General features: G+C 40.5%; 1 pseudogene across 1 annotated transcript in view; it reads right to left on the bottom strand.

The window, feature by feature from the left end:
- Window positions 1-12068: 12068 nt before the first annotated feature.
- The window catches only part of LOC143724246 (NACHT, LRR and PYD domains-containing protein 3-like), a 39128-nt pseudogene continuing 27512 nt past the window's right edge, over window positions 12069-23684 (bottom strand). The window contains exons 9-12 of the transcript XR_013197293.1: window positions 18376-18549; window positions 14759-14932; window positions 14419-14580; window positions 12069-12213 (exon numbers count right to left, since the gene is read on the bottom strand). The product of XR_013197293.1 is annotated as an NACHT, LRR and PYD domains-containing protein 3-like (transcript). The remainder of the gene's footprint in view (window positions 12214-14418; window positions 14581-14758; window positions 14933-18375; window positions 18550-23684) is intronic.

Below are 23684 nucleotides of genomic sequence, written 5' to 3'. Positions count from 1 at the left end.
ATTCTTTAGACAAAAAGACATAACCAATCACAAGAAAAATAAATTGTTTTAATTGTTGGTGTGCTTATGTACATTTTCATTGAGAGCTGCTAGGGAGTGGGGGTAGTCTCACTTACTTTATCAGATCTGGGGAGGGAGGAGCATAACACACTGTGTTTTAATATATGCAATTTTTCTTCAGGAAGCCGCCGGGTGACATTATTATACCTGAAGCCTACCCTTGTCGGTCTTTAGATTTTCCAAACAATAAAGTAAGAAACCACATACACACATTAGCGTGTAACGAGGCTAAAAACGTTTGGGGAGCGGGGACCAAGATCCTTTCGTTGTCCAAACTTCCAGAGCAGTCATAATCCATATTCCCCTACATGACGGGCTAAAGGCCCCGTTACAAAAGTGGCGTCACGAACAGGATAGGATTAGGCACATTTAAGTAGTCACACGTCTCCAGGCCCATAAGTAGTCTTGTCAAGCAAGAAGATGTCTGAGCTGGAGGAACTAAAAAGAGAGATGGCGGAGATGCAGAGGAGGTTTGCTGAGCAGGCAGGGGCACTTGATCAAGCCAGGGCAGAGCAGCGAGAAGCCCTATCCTTAGCTAAGGTGGTAATTGAGAGCCAAACCTCTGCACAAACGACCCCAGCTGCCATTTATATCCCTCGAGACCGGAAGCTCCCTGATTTCACTGGTTGCATGGCAAAACCTGGAGAGCTGAGTGTTGAAGAATGGGTAGCATCGATGAAGTCTGCATTTCAAGTCATGAGAGTGCCCACTGAGGATCGGGTAGAGCTGGTGAAACAACACCTAAAAGATGAGGCCAAAGCCACAGTGAAGTTCATGATGGATGGGAAAGAGGAGTCTGTTGATAACATCTTCACTATTCTCCTTGACACTTATGGGGATAAAGTGCCCATTGGTACCAGGCTGAAAGACTTCTATGACCGTGCTCAGCATGAAGGAGAAACAATACGCTCCTATGCATATGACCTTCGGGAAAGACTGAGTCGTGTTCAGCGCCGAGAGCCAGCTAGAGTAGCAGATGCTGAAAGTGTCCTGAAGGAGCAACTGGTGTTAGGCCTAAAAGATGACTTCTTGCGTCGAGAGATGAAGCGCAGAATCAAGGCGGAGCAAGAATTGAGTTTCGTGGAGGTGATGCAAGCGGCAATTACCTGGTCAGAAGAGGAGGAAGCACAGCCTTCTAGTAATCCCAGGCCCAGTACTCGTGCCAGAGGAGTAGTGAATGCTGCTGCAGCACAGGATGTTCCCTCCACTCTGTCTTTAGAGAAATTGCATGAGGCGATTCAGAAAATCGCTGCTCGTCAAGAGGAACTATATCAAGCCGTCTACAGGACAGAGAGAAATAAACCACAGCAAAGTCGTCCAAAGAGTCAACCCTTAAGAGACAGTGAAGGACGTTATATTTGTTATTCATGTGGTGAACCCGGGCATACCAGTCGTTATTGTCCGCAAGGTGGCAAGTTAAGAAGCGGACCAGTTCCATCACAGCATACAGTGGAGTCAGTTGAGGCTCCTGAGACAGCCACTGGAGATGCAGTGCAGAGAAGCCCAGGACCATCATTGATTAGATGCCACACAGCGGAATGGTTGGCCGACGAGACTGCTGAAAAACTGAAAGACAGTGCTTTTGGGGATTGCTTGGCTATCGAGGTGAAGATAGCAGGTGTAAAAACCAAGTGCCTCTTGGATACAGGGTCAGAGGTATCCACTATATCCGAGTCACACTTTCGACAGCACTTTGGGGAGCAGAAGTTGAAGTTATCCTCTGCGTGCTGGGTTAAGCTTACAGCGGCCAATGGATTGGACATTCCTGTCTTGGGATGCTTGCAGGCGGATGTAGAATGCCTGGGGAAAGTATTTCCTGGAAGGTGCATATTCGTTCTGACTGACACAAGCCCTGATGTGAAAGAAATGAAAGGGGTGTCTGGAATCATCGGGATGAATGTACTCAGTGAAGTTCAGTCTTTGTTTATCTCAGCTGAGGGGATGGAGAAGATGGATAAGTATAACAAGCGAGATGAGGCTCAGGTCCGGAGAGTGCTTGCTAAAGTAGAGAAAGAAGCTGGACATTTAGGACCTGATGGAAGGATTGGATATGTCAAGATTGCTGGAAAACAGGCTGTCACTATTCCTCCCCGCTGTGAGAAGGTGCTGGAGGGCCGCTGTGGAGTGTCGCCTAGGGTGAACAGTCAGGTGCTGGTTGCGCCAGTCGCTGGAGTAAATTTGCCAAACGGACTTTTAGTGGCTCATGTTCTTGCTAAAACAGAGGATGGAAAGGTTCCTGTGCGTGTAGTGAACTTGAGTGGAAAAGCCGTTAGACTTGTTCCCAGATTCAGAGTTGCTTCTGTCTATAAGCCAAAGGAAGTAATCACAAAGGACGTGCTTGAATTTGAGGAAGATGATGGAGTGCTCCATGTCAAAGAGTTGGTGCAAGACAAAGTTCAAGTGGATACAAACTCACTCACGCCGCTACCAGTTCCTGTTGAAGTGAATTATGAAGGACTCACACCAGGACAATGTGAAAGGCTCATCGAGTTGCTATCAAAGCACAGAGATGTTTTCTCTAAGGATGACCAAGACTATGGCTACACCACGGCTGTGGTGCACAATATTCCGACAGGTGAAGCGCCACCAATAAAGCAGCGCCATCGTAGAGTACCGCCACAGATATTTCAAGAGGTCAAAAGGCATGTCCAGGGTCTGGTGTCCCAGGGAGTCCTTAAAGAAAGCAGTAGCCCCTGGGCATCACCCGCAGTTATTGTCATGAAGAAGGATGGCAGTGTGCGCTTCTGCTGTGATTATCGAAAACTCAACGAAGTAACGTATAAGGATGCATACCCGCTCCCACGAGTGGACGAGTCCTTGGATGCGTTGGGCAACGCCAAGCTGTTCTCTACACTGGATTTGACTGCTGGGTATTTCCAGGTGGCTGTGAGTAAAACGGATCAGGAGAAGACAGCCGTTACCACTCCCTTTGGGCTGTTTGAGTGGACCAGGATGCCGTTCGGGCTGTGCAATGCTCCGGCCACCTTTCAGCGCCTTATGGGTGTGGTGCTTGGTGACTTGGCCTTTGACGTTCTTCTTGTCTATCTAGACGATGTCATTATCTTCTCCAGAGATTTTGAAAGTCACTGTGAGAAGTTAGAACTTGTCTTCAACCGGCTAAAACAATATGGTCTGAAGTTAAAGCCAAGCAAGTGCTTTCTTCTGAAGCCCGAAGTAAAGTTTTTAGGACACCAGATCTCCGCAGAGGGCATAAAAGTGAATGATGAGAAAGTTAAAGCCCTGGATATGTGGCCAGTTCCTAAAAATGTGAGAGAAGTCAGGCAAGTGCTTGGGTTTATGAGCTATTACCGAAGATTTGTCCCAAGGTTTGCTCAAATTGCCAAACCACTGCATGCACTGGTAACTGGAGGAAAGACAAGCAAGAATCCAGTAACGTTTACTTGGAGCCGAGAATGTCAGTCCGCATTGGATGAGTTGAAAGGATGTTTGACGTCACCACCCGTTCTGGCTTATCCCGACTTCAGTGAACCCTTTATACTTACCACAGATGGAAGTCTTCATGGACTGGGAGCAGTCCTCAGCCAGAAACGGGAAGGGATTGAGCGTGTTGTGGCATACGCCAGCAGAGGATTGAGAGGTTCGGAGAAAAATGACAAAAACTATAGTGCATTCAAGTTGGAACTGCTCGCATTAAAGTGGGCGATCACTGAAAAGTTTAAGGAGTACCTTATGTATTCAAAGTTTACGGTGATTACTGACCACAACCCACTGAGGTACCTCTGTTCAGCTAATCTTGGCGCAGTAGAGCAGCGCTGGGTAGCGCAATTGGCCGAGTACGACTTTGAAGTGTGCTACAAACCTGGTCGACACAACACGAATGCCGATGCCCTGTCAAGGATTCCCTCTCAGGAGGAACCAGAGAAGGATGATGATGGGAAGGACTTTATTCGGCTAGGAGCTGATGAAGTGAGAGCATGCTTATGGCCAGGAAAAAGAATCGACCAAGAGCAATCGGATGGTAAAGCTGTGGTGCAGGCATCAATAAGAGGAGAAATCAATGGGTATAGTTGGAGTGAGATAAGAAAGCAACAGAGGAATGATCCTGTGATCAGCCCCGTTTATAAAGCCGTATCTGGGAACAAGAGACCAAGTAGAATGGATCACAGTGATATGGAGCCGAAATTGAAGAAGCTTGCCAAAGAATTTGACCGTCTGAAGCTGCGTCAAGGAGTACTGTTCAGACGCATCTTGGATCCGAGGGATGGAGAGGAAATATGGCAGATGGTTGTTCCTGAGCCTCTACAGCGTGAAGTGTATGAGGGACAACATGAACACGGAGGTCATTTTGGAGAGAGAAGTACAGTAACTCGAATGAGGAGAAATTATTACTGGCCTACAATGTCGGCAGATGTTTCATGCTGGATCAAGCAGTGCAAGAGATGTACACTAGCCAAAGATGTTTTTCCCCGACTTCGAGCTCCTATGACCTGCAGTAATGTTTCAGCTCCATTAGAGGTCCTAGCCATGGATTATACGCAGCTTGAACAATCTTCTGGAGGGTACGAAAACGTGCTTGTGCTCACGGATATGTTCACCAGATTCACAGTTGCTGTTCCTACGAAGAATCAGACCGCAAACACAACAGCGAAAGCGTTGCTTAAGCACTGGTTTGGTTATTACGGCTGTCCAGCTCGTCTGCACTCGGACCAGGGGAGGTGTTTTGAAGCTAACGTGATCAAGGAGCTTTGCAAAGTCTATGGCATAGGAAAAAGCCGTACCACCCCATACCATCCGCAGGGGAACTCTCAATGTGAGAGATTCAACCGTACTATGCATGACTTGTTAAGAACCTTGCCACCAGAGAAAAAGAGAGATTGGAAGACTCACCTTCCAGAGCTGGTAATGGCTTACAACAGCAATGTGCATTCATCCACTGGTTATTCCCCATTCTACCTAATGTTCGGAAGAGATGCACGTTTACCAATGGATGTCCTTGGAGAAAAGGATCTAGAAGAAGATGAGGTTGATAACCTGGATGATTGGGTGAAAGGTCATCATGCGAGGCTGAAAACAGCAGTGGAGATTGCAAACGCAGCATCTCAAGAGGCTTCCAGAAAGAGAAAGAGGATCTATGACCGCAAGTCATTTGGAGCTCTTGTGAGGCCTGGAGATCGGGTGCTTCTGCGTAATCACAGACACAGGGGCAGAAACAAAATTCAGGATAAATGGGAAGACACACCATACATAGTGTTGAAACAAAACTATGCAGACATACCTGTGTTTTCAATCAAGCCAGAAAAGGGGGGTCCTACAAAGGTTGTACATCGAGATCAGCTTAGGCACTGCTCGTTCCCCTCGTCCACAACACCGCGTACACGCCAACGTAGTGTGAGAGACAAAACAGAGACAGATACAGACATGTCAGATCTTGTATGCTTTCCTGAAATTCAACAACACTCTACTTACCATGCACACACAAGAGTGGGTCAAGGGGAGTCACAGGAAATAGAGCAGAATGACAGTGATGAGAATCAGAATGTGATAGCTGAATCAGGGTTGAGGGTACAAGATGACTCAGATGATGCTGATATCTCAGAAGCTGAAAGAGAAAGTATTCCTGAGCTTAGACGTTCTCAGAGGCAGAACAAGGGTGTTTTACCTGTGAAGTATAGAAGTGACTATATTGTAACATAAGCGTTCAGAGTCTTCTATAACTTTGAGAAGCCTATGAAGGTATATGTCATGTTTTCTAACATGTTGTTTTGTGTTTCAGAGATGAATCTGCCAGAGATGTCAATGAAGTGGCAGGGTTTAGAAGGGGGGAATGTAACGGGGGGTACTCTTATTTTGGCGAGCGATCTACTTTTTGCGCGTGCTGTGAATGCAGCGGAGAGAGACGAAGAAGCGCGTGTGTGATGAGTGTCTGACTGACGCAGAAGAGAGTGCAGTGTCGCGATTGAGAAGCTCGTTCGATAAGTCGTTTCAATTGAAGATTATCGAGGCTTAAGTAGAGTAAAGAGCAACCGCAGACAGCACTAAGTGAAAGTGTGAGCAGTGACCTACGTTTGATTTTGTAGAAGACAGTTTTGTTCCAGTGTTATGCGTTTACTGTGAGAATGACGCGGTGACACATTGTGAAGACCACGGAAGCTGTGAGTACATTTTAAGTGCAAACTCTGTTTGATTTTTGTAATTCAGAGACTTGTTACACGTTTTTTTGCAGTTTTATGCACTTCTCGTGTTTTGATAGATAAGTATCGTCGAGTTAGTGGTTAAACGAGACGGTTCACGTGTAATTGAGTTTCCCGCACGAGTCAGAGCACGTGAGAGTGAGCTCGCTGAAGCAGTTAGTACGCAGTACGCACTTAATGAAGAGATACAATTTTTTTCCGCTGATTCCAGAGTGAAGATTGTTGTTACCCTGCCATTCAAGTGACATCTCAGTCTAATTCACCTTCAAGTTGATTTTATTTTTGAGACAGTTCATTTGTGAAACGGTTTATACCAAGTTGATTGCATACTTGCACTTGCACACTTCAATACGGGATCTTCAGTTGTTGCAACGCACCCCACGTCCAGACAACGCACTCGAATTCATCGTTCGTGAACTGGTATTTTCCTGATTTTCCAGTGACTGAACTGATAAACGGTGAACTGTGAGTGAACATTTAAATGTGCTTATTCAAGGGTGAGATTTGATGGTATGTTTATGTTTGTTGGTTAGAAATGTGATTGTTTGAAGGTGATCTTTTGAGAAAGGTGATAATTTGTTGGTATACAAATTGACACATTGAAAATTATTTCATTTTGAAGTTCCATAAGGGATTTGTTATATCACAAGAGAAGAGTTTTACAACTTCAGTGTTGAAAAGTTGGTGTGAATTCAGAAAGAAAGACAACTCAAAGACTGTGAATTTATTTTGTTTTATTTTGTTCATTCTTTAGACAAAAAGACATAACCAATCACAAGAAAAATAAATTGTTTTAATTGTTGTTGTGCTTATGTACATTTTCATTGAGAGCTGCTAGGGAGTGGGGGTAGTCTCACTTACTTTATCAGATCTGGGGAGGGAGGAGCATAACACACTGTGTTTTAATATATGCAATTTTTCTTCAGGAAGCCGCCGGGTGACATTATTATACCTGAAGCCTACCCTTGTCGGTCTTTAGATTTTCCAAACAATAAAGTAAGAAACCACATACACACATTAGCGTGTAACGAGGCTAAAAACGTTTGGGGAGCGGGGACCAAGATCCTTTCGTTGTCCAAACTTCCAGAGCAGTCATAATCCATATTCCCCTACATGACGGGCTAAAGGCCCCGTTACAATAAGTTACCAGTGTGATTACTGAAATGTTCTTTTCATGTATTCTTTAATGTCTGTATTTGATATCTGAATGCAGTGCTTGCTTATTTAACCCAGCTTCCAGAAATGAAATAGGGACTTGTTTTGTGTTTGAGAAAGGTCTTCAATGTGTTAAAACATATAGGGGTCATTGAAGCCAATAGTTTAAGGGGCCATTTCTTTGTTAAAGCCTTTCTTTCCAGTTAGACTAAAGTTTAGCTATCCTTGAGAGAAAGAACGCATTATCTTGATGTTTTGAGAGGACTCTCCTGTTTATAGTGAGAGCCTGGCCAAATCCAACCTTGGAAAAGCTGTGTGTCGGTGTGTGTGTTAGTCTTCTTGGTTACAGGTTAAGGAACCACTGGCATTATTGGAGATTGACTGAGTTGTTGTTCTGGACATGCTGGCGCCCAGCAACCCAAATCTGCGACCTGGAAGGTCATGACGTGCCTAACTTCAGCTGCATAATCGATGGAGATATGCTTCAGTCTATCTGTATATGTGTGGAAAATTACTGTTTTTATCTATTTCATAGCCAATGAGAATCATTCATCCGGTAAGCAATGACGTAGCTTAGACCTTGGAAATCGTATAACTGCTGTGATCTTTGTAACTGTAAGCGGGGCGGCCTACGAACTCCTGTGCGAGTATTGAAGCTGACTTCTGCTGATGAAACTGCAAACTATCTTCAGTAAATATTTTCTTTAATTTTTTATAATTCTGACTCTGGGTCTTTAACTGTATACCCCTTACAATATGATCTAAATTCTGCAAAATAATCAGTTATATTTAGTTAATATTACCTTTCCTATTTAAGTAATGTTTGAGTCAAGTGAACTCGTTTCGTTGACTGTTAGGTGTTACAGTGTAGCAGTATGAATTAAATTATTGTAAAAACAATATCAATTAGTAATTGTAGTCATATAGATTCAAATACTTGTATGTATTTTTATTCATATGTTTTATGTACTGTTGGTTACCATTTATTAAGTATAGATGTCTATGTTAACATCACTTAAACCTGCGTATGCTGGCGGGTGACGCTAGGGGGCAGTGGTGAGCAGCAGGGCGTTTCACTCTTTGACATGAAGAAGTCACACTGCCAGCTATTTCAACACTGTGAAACAAAAACTCATTTACTGTTGTCTTTGTTGAATTTGCAGGTAAGAATAGTGATGTGACATCACAACTGGTGTATGTGTAAATTCAATGTGTTAGTTTTAAGTTTTTGTTTTATGTAATCTTTAAAAATGACCACATCGACGCACCCGCGTCTTGACAATGTTTAAAAGAGATTCATTCAGTGTCAGTGCACTCAATGTTTTTCTAAAGAGAGTTTACAGTTATAGTAAGTTAAATAGTAAGTTATAAGTTAAATAGCTACTTAACCCTACTTAAAACACTTTTGATGCTATTAAAGTTCTTGTATAGAGTTGATGAATGTTAATTGAGCTTTATAATATTATTACTGAAATGTTAATGTCAGTAATGTTTTATTTGGTGGAATACACTGTTTTCGTTTTCTGTGACCATACTGTATCAGATAAATGTGTAATGTGAGTTTATTGAAAGTAGTGGTGGGCAGATCGAGGCTTCGTGAAACACTGAAACTGTTGAAGCAAATGTGCCGTATTGTGTCGAGGCTTCGAACAACCCGACACAGTCTTCACGGTGACCCCTAGTGGCCAGAACAGTGTAAATGCAACATACACCCGGCCCAAATATGCATAAAACAACTTTTACAAATCTATTGCTAATTCTTTTTAAGTAAAATCTTTTAAATGTAATGATATAATCCTCAAATAAGATTATCAAGTGTCTGTATGTTATTTTCTCAATTGTCAGGGTATGTTTTGTTTGTTCTATGAATGGCTAAACAGGTCAATAAAAGACTATTAACTACCATTATTAATTTTAATTATTCTAATGTCTAATTAAAACGTCTACAAATGTATAAAAATGATCAGAGATCAGGTAAAACCCTGAGACACTTGTTCATTGGTTCTCAGTGACTCCTCATGATCATGGGTTGACAGAGATCATCGCCCCCGGCGGTGAACCATTGAAATTTCGAAGTGTTTCGAAACAGTTATGACGTAATGAAGCTTCGTTTACAGAAATCACGTGACTCTGGCAGTTTGATACACGGTCCGAACCATTGATCCGGAACAAAAGATTCGTAAAGGTTTCATAGCGTCATGAAGAGTGTTTTGAAATGGCCATCACTAATTGAAAGGGCGTTTCACTTTTTGACATGAAGTCACACTGACAGCTACTTCAACACTTTGAAACAAAAACTAATTTATTGTTGTCTTTGTTGAATTTGCAGATTACAGCATGTGACAAAAATAAAACGTATATGTGCCACCAGAAAACGCAGCCTCTTCTGTGTGTGCAACATAACGACACACACTACAATTGACCCCTCGCTAAGCCCTGCCCTCCCTAGTTACTGTTGCTACGCAAAATAATATAATAATTATAAATCAAACAGCTTATCCATAAATCCGGGAGCTTATCCGGGAGAGCTGCGATCGGATTGGGTTGAAGTTACACAGTCAGGGGTAACCTTAGTAGGCAGTCGATTAACAAAATGCAAACAAAATTAACAAAATATATTTTAAAGTATGTCAGTGAGCCTCCATCTTGTCTTTAATCGTCTTATTTTACGTTAAAATATATGCATTATGAACAAAGGACCGTCATTATTTCCAAGGAATAGGTGTTTATGTTAATCCTGTCGACATTTAGTTGTGAATGGGGTCTCCACACTGCTGGAGCCACGCACATCATTTCTCCCCTTGGCTTTTAGATTTTCGTGAAGGAAAAAAATTCCACTCCCCGTCCAAACTTTTAGGATACCGGGTATCAGATTTACACAATCCATACGCACAACGCTTCGGCATGTTTCCCTCGCTCGAAAGCTTGCCAGACCTCCCGCGCCTAGTTACGGTTGCTAAGACACGATTGGCCAGTAGCGGATTTGGGGCGTGGCTTAGCGAAGGGTCAATTGATCAAGGTATTGCTTAATGCAGTCTTACCATTCAGTGTGCGAGTCAGACGATAATATGATAGCCTATTGGTGGATTAAGTTCATTGGGATTCTTTGTACTGATTTGAACCGATGTTTGGAGCCCGCGCGGACGCTTCAGTAGAAGTACCTCGCTGAAATTCGCTGAACGATTGGACTCATGTACAGTGTATACGACAATGACAAGGTGACTTCTCAGGCGCAAGTACGGGCAGTGCGGCTCCGCTGAAGTGTTGCAGAAACCCTGATGATGTAATCAGCGTCCCCTGCGTGGAAGCAGAGATGCAGAGGTGAAGCTCGTGGCGTTCGGCCCGTGAGAGAGCCTTGATGAGGAGAAGTAGAGCGTGTCGATGACGACTGCAGATTTTTCTTTTAGGATTGAATTCTTCCCATTTAAAGATTTTATCAACATGAATTTGTTCAGTTTCTACATGGCAGAATTAATATCTTCTGGCGGTAAGTTTGAGATCTGGATATAGCTAAATGAGAGCTGTAGCGCAATTATATCTCTGTAAAAAGCCATGAGGAAAAGGGGGAATCGGCCCCCATTACAGTGAATTTAAAAATAGTGTTTTGCTGCTGGGTTTCTGTAGACGTGTGGAGGAGAACGGTGGAACCAGCACGTCGAGCTGAAGATGCTGTGGGTGAAGTGTGGCGGCGCAGTGCCAGAACAGCTGATGCCAGAGCAAGCTGAGCGCTGCTTATATGCTCCCGCTGCTCATTTAAACATTAGATGGGCTCACTCCTCCCCAAATTACACTGTGAACTTCACTTAATAATACTTACAACAGGCAAGTGAACTTTTCAAACAAAAACAATTGCTCTCAACTATATATTATTTTATTTACATGCAAATATAAATGCGGTGAAAGAGAAGATTATAATTTTTAAATAAAATGCATTGAGACAACTGAAATGTAATAAATAATGCTGCTAACAAGTAAAAAAATTTAGTTGGTCTGTAGAGAACAGACAGTAAATTAATATAAAATAAAACACTAACAAACCAACAAATATATTATATGCATAAAATGAAAGAGAAAATTTATATATAAATGTCCTTAACTTTGCAAATTTCACATTGTAGTCTTTATAACATATGATACATTTATGTGCTATACTTGACAATCTTATTTATGATAAGAAACATTTTAATCATTATGTATAAATTCAATCCAGACATGATTATATTTGTAGGCCTTAAACTGAAGATTTCTGCAGACAGACTCATCTGAGCCGCTTCCTCTGTTCCTCCTTTAAATAAAACTAAACCATCATTTGGCTGAATACTAAACCAACATTAATCATTCAATATCACATGTTTCTAATACGCATGCTAACACAAATGCTGCATTATTTAATTGAGTCTCTTCCACCTGTATGAAACACATTTACACACTAATCACACATTTATTTCTCCTCATAGACAGTAATGAGGCTCTTCTGTGGATCTCCTGATGGTTCCTGATCCTCTCATCTCCGTTTCACAGATTTAAACTGATGTAATGATTTATTAGGGACGTTTGGTGAATCGATCTTAATATACTCTCTAAGGAGAAACCAGAAGAGAGAACAATCAGTGTTCAGTGGAACAAAGTGAACATCACTTATATTTTAATTACAGGGGTTTTTTTTGTAAAAAAAAAAAAAAGAATTTACATTACATTTTTGTAATCAGTTCACATTATCTTGCAGAGATATTTCTCAAACAATATTTGAGTTAAGTATAATAGATGTAAAGCATGAATGAGGTTGATATGTTTGTGTGTTTGTGTTGGTGGGAGTGCAGAAGGACCTGCGACTCCTATTGAGTCTCTGTAAAGGAGAAACACACACTGATGAGTGTACGGCGTGTGGAAGAAACCACAGGGAGAAAATACAAATGTTATTTTCAGTTAAAACCTTTCAGTTAAATGTCCACACGTTAAATCCTTTAGTTTAAACATGTTTGTAGGCTCTTACAGGGATGCAAACAGCGCGCTTTTCGGCGCCTCCCGCTTTTTTCACGTCAGTTTTGGTGACTTGTGTGAATCGTGCAGATCCGAAGAGATTTTTTTAAGGGGGGGGGGGGGGGGGGGGGGTCTGATTATAATTTCACCAACAATAATTCTGGATTGCCTCCATCAAACAAGTAAATAGGAAATAAGCAAATCAGAACACTGCGCGCCAAAACAGCAGTATGCGCGCAAGCGTGAACCACTAGTGTTTCTTCCACTAGCTCTGGGCCTGAGGTAGCTCGTCAAGGGGCCGCACAAGGATGGCATTCTGCGCGCGTATACTGTTTTTTGCCCTCGTATTCTGTTCGCGAGTTTTGAGACTAAATAAACACCATAGGGCTGTTCACATATCGTGTCTTTTGCGCTCTCAAGTTCGTTATTTCAAATGGTGGCGCGCGCTCATAATTGAAACGATCTTTCCAGACACAGCGAGATGAAAACTTTTCAGAATGCCGCAAGCTCACCGCAGGTCATGTGACAAGAACCAACCAATCAGCTTCACCTTTTCCGTAAGAACATTGAAAGCTCAGTCAACATGAAGGATGGGGTTGTTTTTCTCTTCTCCGTAAATAAATCTTTTAGCAGAGCTACAGCAAGCATTTTTCGGTGGTGAAAATCTATTAGCTACTAAAACTTCTTTGTCGTTGTGGAGAGCGCAGTGCATGGTTGCATAGCAACGACAGACGCCATGGGAAAATCTGACCGAATTTTACTATTAATAATACAAGATAAGCTAATGTGCATTAATGTATATGTCAAGGAATTTTTTTTTTTACTCATTCTTTTTATAAAAATGATTTAAAGGCTGAAATATGTGAGGTTTATCTTTTTATACAACCTTTTTTGTCAAAACTTTATTTGAATTTCATTTTACTACATGTGCCTATAGGGGTGGGCCGGGGATGGCAGGGGTTGGTGGCAATGTAAGTATCTGGATATTTACCGCGGGGCGAGGGCTTCGATTACCTCTCTCTTTTTTGACCAAACATGTGTTTGCATCCCTGCTCTTAGTAAATAACTGAGAGTAAAGTAAGTGTAGAGTAGTGTGACGTGTTGCTTGTCACAGTACAAACTAGAGACAGAGACAGTTCTCATGTGCGCTGGACGCTGTGAGCTGAAACTGGAACTGCACTGATTTTAGCAGGAGTGCAGCGTTTTCCTACAATCTGACCAAGTCTGTTTTCACACTGAAATATTCACTATTACTGACACAGTGAGTAAAGCAGGTGTTGTATAAAATTGTGACAGTGTGCTTTTGTTCTCTTTCCTCATTTTAACATTTTTATCAACTTTACATTTTGTTCTCACACAATCCCTGTGTTGCAATAAAGCTTAATGATAATGTCCTTTAACGAATGTTTAAATGGTAACCAAACCTTGAAACAGTTTATTAGGTAATGGTCTGTAAGACTGGGGCTTTATTAATGCTGTTTATTGATTTCAGTAAATGTTTTGACGTTTGGGTATAAAGTGTTTTAATTCTAAAATATATGGTGTAAAGACATCTGAGTGCTGCCCTCTTCAGTTTGAACAGTGGCTACTGCAATTAAATTTCCTATTTACTGTGGTACTGCGTGACGTAAGCTGGCACCAGCTCACCATGCCCTTTCCGACAGACAGACGGGTCTCAGGTGCAGGACAGGATAGCGCTACAACCAACCAGAGCAACGAAGAAGGTGACGTAGTCAGAGTGATGGACTTCAGTGTTGTTCTTTGTTCTTTTCTCGAAGAAAAGCTTAACCTCAAATCTTCCAGAGTCACGGCCAAAGCTGATTTGAAAGACCGCTTTTCGCCAGCAGCAGCAGCCGTCGACTTTTCACGCGGAACCGTCGCAACTCTGTTAAGCCAGCCTACCGACTCTATACACGATATGAATGGCATGACAAGAGTTTGGTTTTGCCAGCTCGCAAGCCAACGGAGAGTTGCTAGACGACACTGGCTGCAAAATAAAATTTGCTGCCGCTTGGGTGAGTCTAGATTTCTAGACTAGATCTCTTTAATATCATAAAGTGATTTTCCTCACCTCAGGTCACAGTTTGAGTCTCGTATCACGTCTCTGAGCCGCTGCTTTGAGTCTCCTATCTTATTGTGTCTCAGATCAAGCTCTTTTAAAAACTGCAGTGCTTTTGAGTTAGTCAAAGACTGAGTTAAAGAAGAAACATCTGTAATGCCACAGTTCTGTAGACTAGAAATACAAACAGAGGAAGAGAGATTATTTTACAAACAAATCATTAATGGGAAGAATTTTACACAAATATAATGTGAACACAGACTCTTCATGAGATATTGAGTATAAAAAGTGTTTTGGTTTAAACTTGAAGTGATTTTAAGCATTTTGATTCTTGTATGTGATTGTGACTGACCTCAATCTCTCCAGTTCACAGTGCGAATCCTTCAGTACATCACATAAGTGCTTCACTCCTGTGTTTTCTAGTTTATTCCCGCTCAGGTTCAGCTCTCTCAGGTGTGATGGGTTTGATTTCAGAGCTGAAGTCAGGATGAGACACTGATTCTCTGTAATACTGGATCCACTCAGACTGAAGACAGAAAGGGAAAATGACTCAAATCCATGTTCAGTTCATGTGGGAGTTAAAAGCATCATTAATAATATTAATAAAAGTGCCATACAGTCACTAATACACCAGCAAAATCATGTAAACTTAATGGTATGAACAAACCAAGACAGGAGCAATTGAGTAAACTAGTCCATCCTCACTCCACAAATAAGTGAATTTATCACTGTAGATTAATATATAGGATAGATATAGAAACAACAGAAAAGTTGACATTTAAATGGACTGATTTCATATTTTCAACATAAAATAAACTGTGATTCATGCACAAGATTTTTTAAAGTAATTTTAAAATGTAGTTTACAACCTCTAAATTACATTAGAGTAAAATTAAAGAAACGCTTAAAGAAGATTAAAGAAAATAGTCCAACACCGTGGTACAACGAGCACACCCGGGCCCTTAAGAGCAGCCAGAAAAATGGAGCGCAACTGGAAGAAAACAAAACTAGAGGTATTTCGGATTTCATGGAAGGAGAGCTCGATTTCTTACAGAGAGGCTTTAAAAGCTGCTAGATCTGCTTATTTTTCAACCCTATTAAAAGAAAATAAACATAATCCAAGGTATTTATTTGAAAAAGTGGCTACACTAACGAAAAAAGAAAGCTTCAAGCCCAGAAGTTTTCAAGAAACACAGCAGTAATGACTTTATGAACTTCTTCACTTATAAGATTGATAATATTAGGGACAAAATTATAACTATGCAACTGTCTACTACAGCATCACATCAGGGAGTGCATTATAGTCTCCCTGAGGTAAAATTTGATTCATTTGTTGCCATAGGAGAGGAAGAATTTTTGCAAACTCGTTAATTCATCTAAATCGACAACATGTATGTTAGACCCTATACCGACTAAACTACTGAAAGAGATGCTTCCAGAAGTCATAGATCCTCTTCTTAACATCATTAATTCATCTCTGTCTCTAGGATACGTACCAAAAACCTTTAAGCTGGCTATGATTAAACCGCTTGTTAAAAAAACACAACTTGATCCTACAGAATTAGTCAATTACAGGCCGATCTCAAATCTACCTTTTCTGTCAAAGATACTAGAAAAGGCAGTATCCTCACAACTGTGTTCCTTTCTTAAAAGAAATGGTATCTGCAAGGATTTCCAGTCAGGATTTAGACCGCACCATAGCACTGAGACAGCTCTCATTAGAGTCACAAATGATTTGCTCTTATCATCCAATGGTGGTTGTATCTCTCTATTAGTGTTACTTGATCTTAGTGCTGCATTTGACACCATTGACCACAACATTCTCTTAAATAGACTAGAAAACTATGTTGGCATTAGTGGAATTGCATTAGCATGGTTTAAATCATATTTATCTGACCGCTATCAGTTTGTAGCAGTAAATGAAGAGATGTCTTATCGATCACAAGTTCAGTATGGCGTACCACAAGGCTCAGTACTAGGACCGCTGCTGTTCACTCTGTACATGCTACCTTTAGGAGATATCATTAGGAAACATGGAATTAGCTTTCACTGTTATGCTGATGATACTCAGCTCTATATTTCTTCCAAACCTAACGAAACTCACCAATTCACAAAATTATCGGAATGCATAGTTGATATCAAAAATTGGATGACTAGTAATTTCCTACTACTAAATTCTGAAAAAACAGAGATTCTAATTATTGGACAAAAAACTTCCACACGTAATAACTTAGAATAGTTTAACACTTGATGGCTGCTCTGTTAAGTCTTCGTCGTCAGTTAGGAACCTGGGTGTGCTCTTTGATACCAATCTTTCATTTGAAAGTCACGTGTCTAGTGTCTGTAAAACCGCATTTTTCCATCTTAAAAATATATCTAAATTACGTCATATGCTCTCATTGACAAATGTGGAACAACTAGTTCATGCGTTCATGACATCAAGGCTAGATTATTGTAATGCTCTACTGGGTGGTTGCCCTGCACGCTTAATAAACAAACTACAGCTAGTTCAAAACGCAGCCGCTAGAGTTCTTACCAGAACCAGGAAGTATGACCATGTTAGCCCGGTTCTGTCAACACTGCATTGGCTCCCTATTAAAGATCGTATACATTTTAAAATATTGCTGATTACTTACAAAGCACTAAATGGTTTAGCTCCCCAGTACTTGAGCGAGCTCTTAACGCATTATAGTCCTTCACGTCTATTGCGATCTCAAAACTCCGGCCAGTTGATAATACCTCGAATATATAAATCGACTGCTGGCGGTAGATCCTTTTCCTATTTAGCTCAAAACTTTGGAACAATCTTCCTAACATTGTCCGGGAAGCAGACACAGTCTGTCAGTTCAAAGCTAGACTAAAAACACATCTCTTTGACCTAGCATTCACATAACACTCTATAGCCTTCTATAATTCAATATTAGGCTGCTTAGATTAGGTCAGCCGGAACTGGGAACACTTCCCTCATATCCTGATGTACTCGTTACATCATAAGAAGAATGGCATCTACGCTAATTTTAGCGTTTCCAGATCTGACGAAGGACTTTCGCCTGGACCTGATGACAATGCAGTGCTGAAGTGCCAACTAGCCTCTCCCTATGGAGGATCCCTATACCACTCTACAGATAAAGCGTTGTGGAATTTTTCGGTTCGCGTACCTTCCCAAAGTGATAAGATAAAATAAAAATTCTGCATCAAAATTTATAGACAAGTAGTTTGTTTAGGCATGGTTTGTAAGGAATTACAAACCTGCACACATATATTCAAACGCACATAACTATAGAATCAATTCTTAATGCGCATGTGAACGCCATCAGCGTCTATCACAGGTCCACGTTTAAAGTCTGTTTAGAGAGAACGGTGTCGTCTTAGCGGCCCCTAATTTAATAACAAATGATCATTTAGACGGAAGTGAATCAATCAAAACTAACTTTAGCTGGAAAAAACATTTTTCAAGAGCCACTATACAACCAAACCAATCTCTGTTACCTTAAATTATATGTTTATCTCTGTAAAGCTGCTTTGAAACAATCTACATCGTTAAAAGCGCTATATAAATGAGGATGACTTGACTTGACTCTAAATACACATTTTGCTTAATAAATTAAGATTTAGTGAAAAGTACCATTAGTCCAGTATAACTGTAACTCTGTCAGAATAATTTACTGTAATTTGTTGTTTTAGTCTGTTCTCCCTTCTGTATTGTTTCAAAGCAAATATTTGTCAGATTTCAGCATATAAAACAATTTTAAAGCCACAAAGTTTCAAATGCTTCAAAGTTTAATACTCTTTATACTGAAAAACATAGAAATCTCTTAACTACTAGTATTTCTGAATATGTCTTCAGATCGAGAAACAGCAGAAAGTGCAGTGCTAAAAATAATGAGACTTGAGTCCAGTTGCCTTAAAATAAAATAAACAGCTAACTTTAATCACAATGTAACTGCTGTACAGTATAATGATACTAACTCTAGTTTCTCCAGCTTGAATTGTGGGTTCATCAGTAGATCACTGAGGTTTTTCACTCCAGAGTCTCCTAGTTTATTCCAGCTCAGATTCAGCTCTCTCAGGTGTGATGGGTTTGATTTCAGAGCTGAAGTCAGAGCAGAACAACCTTCATCTGTCATATCACAGCAGCTTAACCTACAGCAGAGAGAGAGAGATAGAGAGAGACATTTAACACACCTTAATTTATAATTACACTGTATAGACATACCAATATTTAACCGTATCACATCATTTATATTTACAGAAAAAGAAAAACCCAAACCTTTTTACAATTTCATTATTCAGATTTTTTTTTAAAAATTGAAAAAATAATAATGAATAAATAAAAAATCTCATACACATCTATTTTCTCAAATGTACATACATACACATATCACACGTACATACCACACAAAAACATTCATAAATTCACAGAAATTTAGCAAATTATTAAATAATATTTTACAATTCTCATTTAAACTTTTTTTAACTGTCACAAAAACTCATCATAAACTTTTTAATAAACTCATCATTTTCATAATCCACTGTGCACAAAACATCATTCAAAACCCAAATTTAAATGAATCTGTTCATATTATTCAACTACTAATTAATTTTTGAAACAGTCTCACAACTTTCCAGCACAAGAGTACTGTGCCGGTTGCATAAAGCACCTTTAGTTTTTCCCTTAAGTAAGAGACTAAAGTGGTGATTTCCCCTTACTAAGGGAATGACTGGTGTTTCATATAATCCCATAAACTGTTCTCTTAGGTAAGGGAAACGTCAAGTGTTTCATGACAGCGATCCAGGTTTTGCCGTTATAAAATTATATTGTTGCCATGGACACGCTACTATATATATTAACCCAGTAGCAGATTTACAGAAAACATGGATAAAATGGATAAAGAAATGGATAAGGAAAACAAACAAAAAAGACCAGAATCTAGGTGTACAGAGGTAATTCAAAAATACAAAAACGTATCTGTGGTGGCAAAAAAGAAATAAGCCTTCATAAGAGGGAGTCCAGCAAAACTGGTGAGAAAATGCACTTTTTTCCATAGTTTTCACCGCACCGAGTGTGTTTTGTTGGCGTATCACTGAGAGCTAACGATAACAACACTGCAGGAGGAGGACCACCGCGACTGAATTGTCAGACTCTACTGAATTGTGGCGGACTCTCCTGTTCTGGTTGGCATCCCTGCGGTTTACAGAGTGAAGCTGAACCAGAGGAACAGTATAACACCGAGTGAGAGGATATTGTCTTAATGAGCATAAACGATTATCGAGATCATGACAGGCGGAATATATGACAACAATATAATATGATGATTGGTATTTGTTTCACGCGTTAGACCTTTCCAGCAGTCAAAGCAGCTTCAACACGACAAAGCGCCAGCAGAACGCCAAACCAGAAGCAACCAAGTGAGCTTTTATTGTTTCTTAGTTAACTAGTATTTTAGTCTATTGTTAATTTGACTTCGAACTGCCTCAATATTATTTTCAGACAATTTCATAATTTCTCAAAAACACTTATGAATCGCAGAAAAACGCAAATACTCTCTCCAGTCGCTACAAGAAGTGCTGGATCTGCAGAGAGAGTTTCTACAGCTACAAAGAACAAAACTGTACCTTTACAACTTTCTTAACAACAAACTTCTGTAGCTACAAAGTGAAGGGAAAATAACAGTCACGTCAATTGACGAATACATTTTATGACAGATCTGAAAAGTTTTGTATTTATTTGTGCTAATAATAAGAACAAATATATTAACAAAATAATAATAACAACAAATAATATATAGTTAATAAATTCATATATAATATTAACAATAATAAATAGCACTACTAATAAATAACATGACTTTAAATTGCAACTGCTATTCTAAATTTTATCATTAATATTACTACTGCTACTAATACATTTTATTTTTAATATTACAACTGCTAAAACTATTGGCTAATACTAATTAAAGAATGGATTCACGATGGCATCTCTCACAGCAATTCCAGCCTGTTGGAAATTTTGTTGCAGAAGATTTGCTTCATGACCCTCTTCTTCGAGCTCATCCTCCTCTTCGAAGACAGAATACATGTGGGATATGTTAAAAAGAACAACAGAATTTTGCAAGCCCTTTGAGGCTTAACACGCAGTTCATTGTTGAGAGTGTGTGTCAATGCATTGTTGTATATTTCCTACAAGAGTAAAAAAATGATCATAATACATTTTAATACACTGAAAAAATATGATCAATAAGTTACATAAGGTACAACATAGCTATGTTTTTTTACTTTAAAATTAGTCAAGTTAGTCAAGATTCAAATATTTTTAATTTTTAATGTCATAATAAGTTATACATCTAAGTTGACTGGAGGGCGTCATGAGCCATGGCTTGCAGGAGTAACCAAGGTCTCGTAGCAGTAGGCCATCATATATATTACAGCATCAAAATCTCTCCCGATCTTGCTCTCTGCCAAAGTCGGGTGTACTCCCTGGCACGATGCAACAACATTTCTTAATCTGCACAGATGGTCACACTTACAGCACATTAACAGAATGAAAGGTTTTTCTGTTCACGTACTGATCTTCGTGCGTGTGGGGCGCCTGGATTCTGACATGTGTGCTGTCAATTACATCACTTATTCGATGTCATAAGTTTGAATGACATCCAGTTCAACATGAGATTCAACACGAATGACATCCAGTTCAACACGAGTAGCAATCCGGATTCCGGTGTGTGAACTCGCAAGTACGATGTCAGGCACTGTAATTTGCTCTGGCCCCCTTCCTGTTCGAAGGAGTGATGAGATAGTTAGTAGACTGTCCTCACTCAATGGCTGGCTGTCTAAGTGGTACCCGCAAAATAATATAGAATTCATAGACAATTGGAAAAGTTTTTGGGGCAGATCTATGAAGGTATTTTTGGTGCAAAACAACTGAACGCCTGTGACAGTGAAATTTGTAGTTGTAGAGAATAGCCACACAGTAAATTTGAAGTTACAGAGAGAAATTAGGTTGCTGCAGTGAATATGGTGCAAAACGCATTTAAACACCCGCATCAAAAAATGTGAAGTCACGGACAAATTTTGCTCATCCGCAAATCAGTATGTGAATTCATCCAATGAGAGTTGCACACTTGTAGAATATTTAATGAGCAGTTCCACGCGCATGCCCGGGAAACTCATGAATATTTATGTAGGCTCCGCCCACTGCCTCTACAGATGCACAAGTCACTTTTGCTCCACATTTAACAAAATATATGGTGCAAAAGGGAGAGTGTGCAAAACTTGTCACTTGAAAGCGAAAAACAGTGTTTCAGATTCGTCGCAGCAGTTTCAAGCAGCTGTAGTTATGTACTTGTTTTTGTGCTAGTAAAATATACAAGATATTTGTGAGAAAATATTCTTCAGAGACATGGTCGACCGGTTTGTATTTGTATATCTCGTCGACATCCTGAACTTCTCCCAGAACGAGCGAGACCATGTCCAGCACGTCAGGCGAGTGTTACAGCGGCTGCTCGAGAATCGAGTTTCACGCATGGTCGGTTCCGTTCCTGGGTCTCGCTAGGCATTATTTTTCGGCTGATTTGATTTTAACATCTCATATCGCCCCAGTAGTAAGAATGGTAAGCCCGATGCGCTCTCATGGGTTTTTGAAGTAGAAGCTGATTCCACCTCTTCAGTAACCATCGTGCCTCCCAACCGGGTGGTCGGGGCGGTTACTTGGGAGGTGGAGTCCAGGGTCCGTGAGGCATTACGCGATGTCACGATTCCCACGGGCTGTCCAGCGAGTCTGTTGTTTGTGCCGGAGCCGGTCCGAACTAGCGTTCTTCAGTGGAGTCACTCATCCAGTCTGGCTTTCCACCCGGGAGCTACTCGAACATGTTCGTTAATCAAGCAACGTTTCTGGTGTCGGGCTCGAATCGACCCTCAGCAGTGCTATTCCAGCCACTGTCTATCCCTTCGAGACCCTGGTCACACATAGTCATGGACTTTGTCACAGGTCTAGCCATATCTAGTGGCAATACCGTGGTCCTTACTGTGGTTGACAGGTTCTCGAAGGCGGTTCATTTCATTCCCCTCCCCAAATTACCTTCAGCGAGGGAGACAGCGGCCATTGTCTTAGACCCCGTTTTCTGCATCCATGGCCTCCCGGTGGACGTCGTCTCTAGAGTTCTAGAATAACTCACTCCGGGTCGCGTCTACGGGATTGTCACCCTTCCAGTGCTGTTTAGGCTACCAGCCCCCGTTATTTCAATCACAAGAAACTGACGCCATTGTTCCATCCGCGCAGACATTCATTCAGAGATGCCTTCATACGTGGAGGCTCGCCAGAGAAGCCCTTTCCTGGACTGGCGAAAGGAACAGGGCGTCGGCGGAACGTCACCGGTCTAGGCCCCCACTTTACATGTGTGGTCAAAAAGTTAGGTTGTCTACCAAGGACATTCCCCTCAGACTTCCCGCACATAAACTGGGACCGAAATTTATTGGACCGTACATTATAACCAAGGTGCTTAACCCGGTGACAGTTCGGCTCAAATTACCCCCCAATTTAAGAGAATTCACCCGGTGTTTCACGTTTCCAAGGTCAAGCCCGTTATTCGCTCCCCACTTCATTTAAAAGTAGACACTTAAATGATCATAAAGATATATTGCTCTTACCTGTGTGACTAATATTTGCTAAGTTTTGTTTAAGTTTAGAAACGTGCTCCAGAAAAAAATTCACTGAGACGGAGAGGCAGAAAGCATACCCTGTTTATTTTCTTTATTTTCCAAAACCACAATGTTTTGTTGCGATTGTAAGTGGACACATAAAAAAGTAGACATTTAACAGTTTATTTTTTTTCATATTTCTTATGACCATAAATGACGGAGTATTTTAAGTCTATTTTGCTGCTATGTGAAAAAAATCCAGCGCGTTTGTCGACCCGAGAGGTTTAAAAAAAACTATTCTGAGTTGTCATAATCGAAATATATTTAAAAGTAAAGAATATCTAAAAATATCTTCTGTTGTAACTAGGGATGGGTATCGTTAAGGTTTTAACGGTATTACTACTCTTACCGATACTCCTTATGAATCCGGTACTTTAACGGTATTATCGGTTCTTTTTGGTGTTTTTTTTTTTTTTTTTTTTTTTTACATTCGGGTAATAATTAACATTTGCTTTATATTTTGAAATGTAAAATATCTATAGCAAAAGAAAAAGCAATGCTTTAACAAAAACAATAAAATATCTATTTGTTATGCAGCAGTGTGTAGGCTTTTTGTTTTATATACTTGAGATAGGACACGA

This window comes from Siphateles boraxobius, unplaced genomic scaffold (assembly GCF_051911475.1).
Source record: "Siphateles boraxobius isolate OS27281-9 unplaced genomic scaffold, OSU_SipBor_1 70, whole genome shotgun sequence".
Classification (NCBI taxonomy): Eukaryota; Metazoa; Chordata; class Actinopteri; order Cypriniformes; family Leuciscidae; genus Siphateles; species Siphateles boraxobius.
Note: the sequence above shows the minus strand (reverse complement) of the source record. Positions and strands in the feature narration are given on the sequence as shown.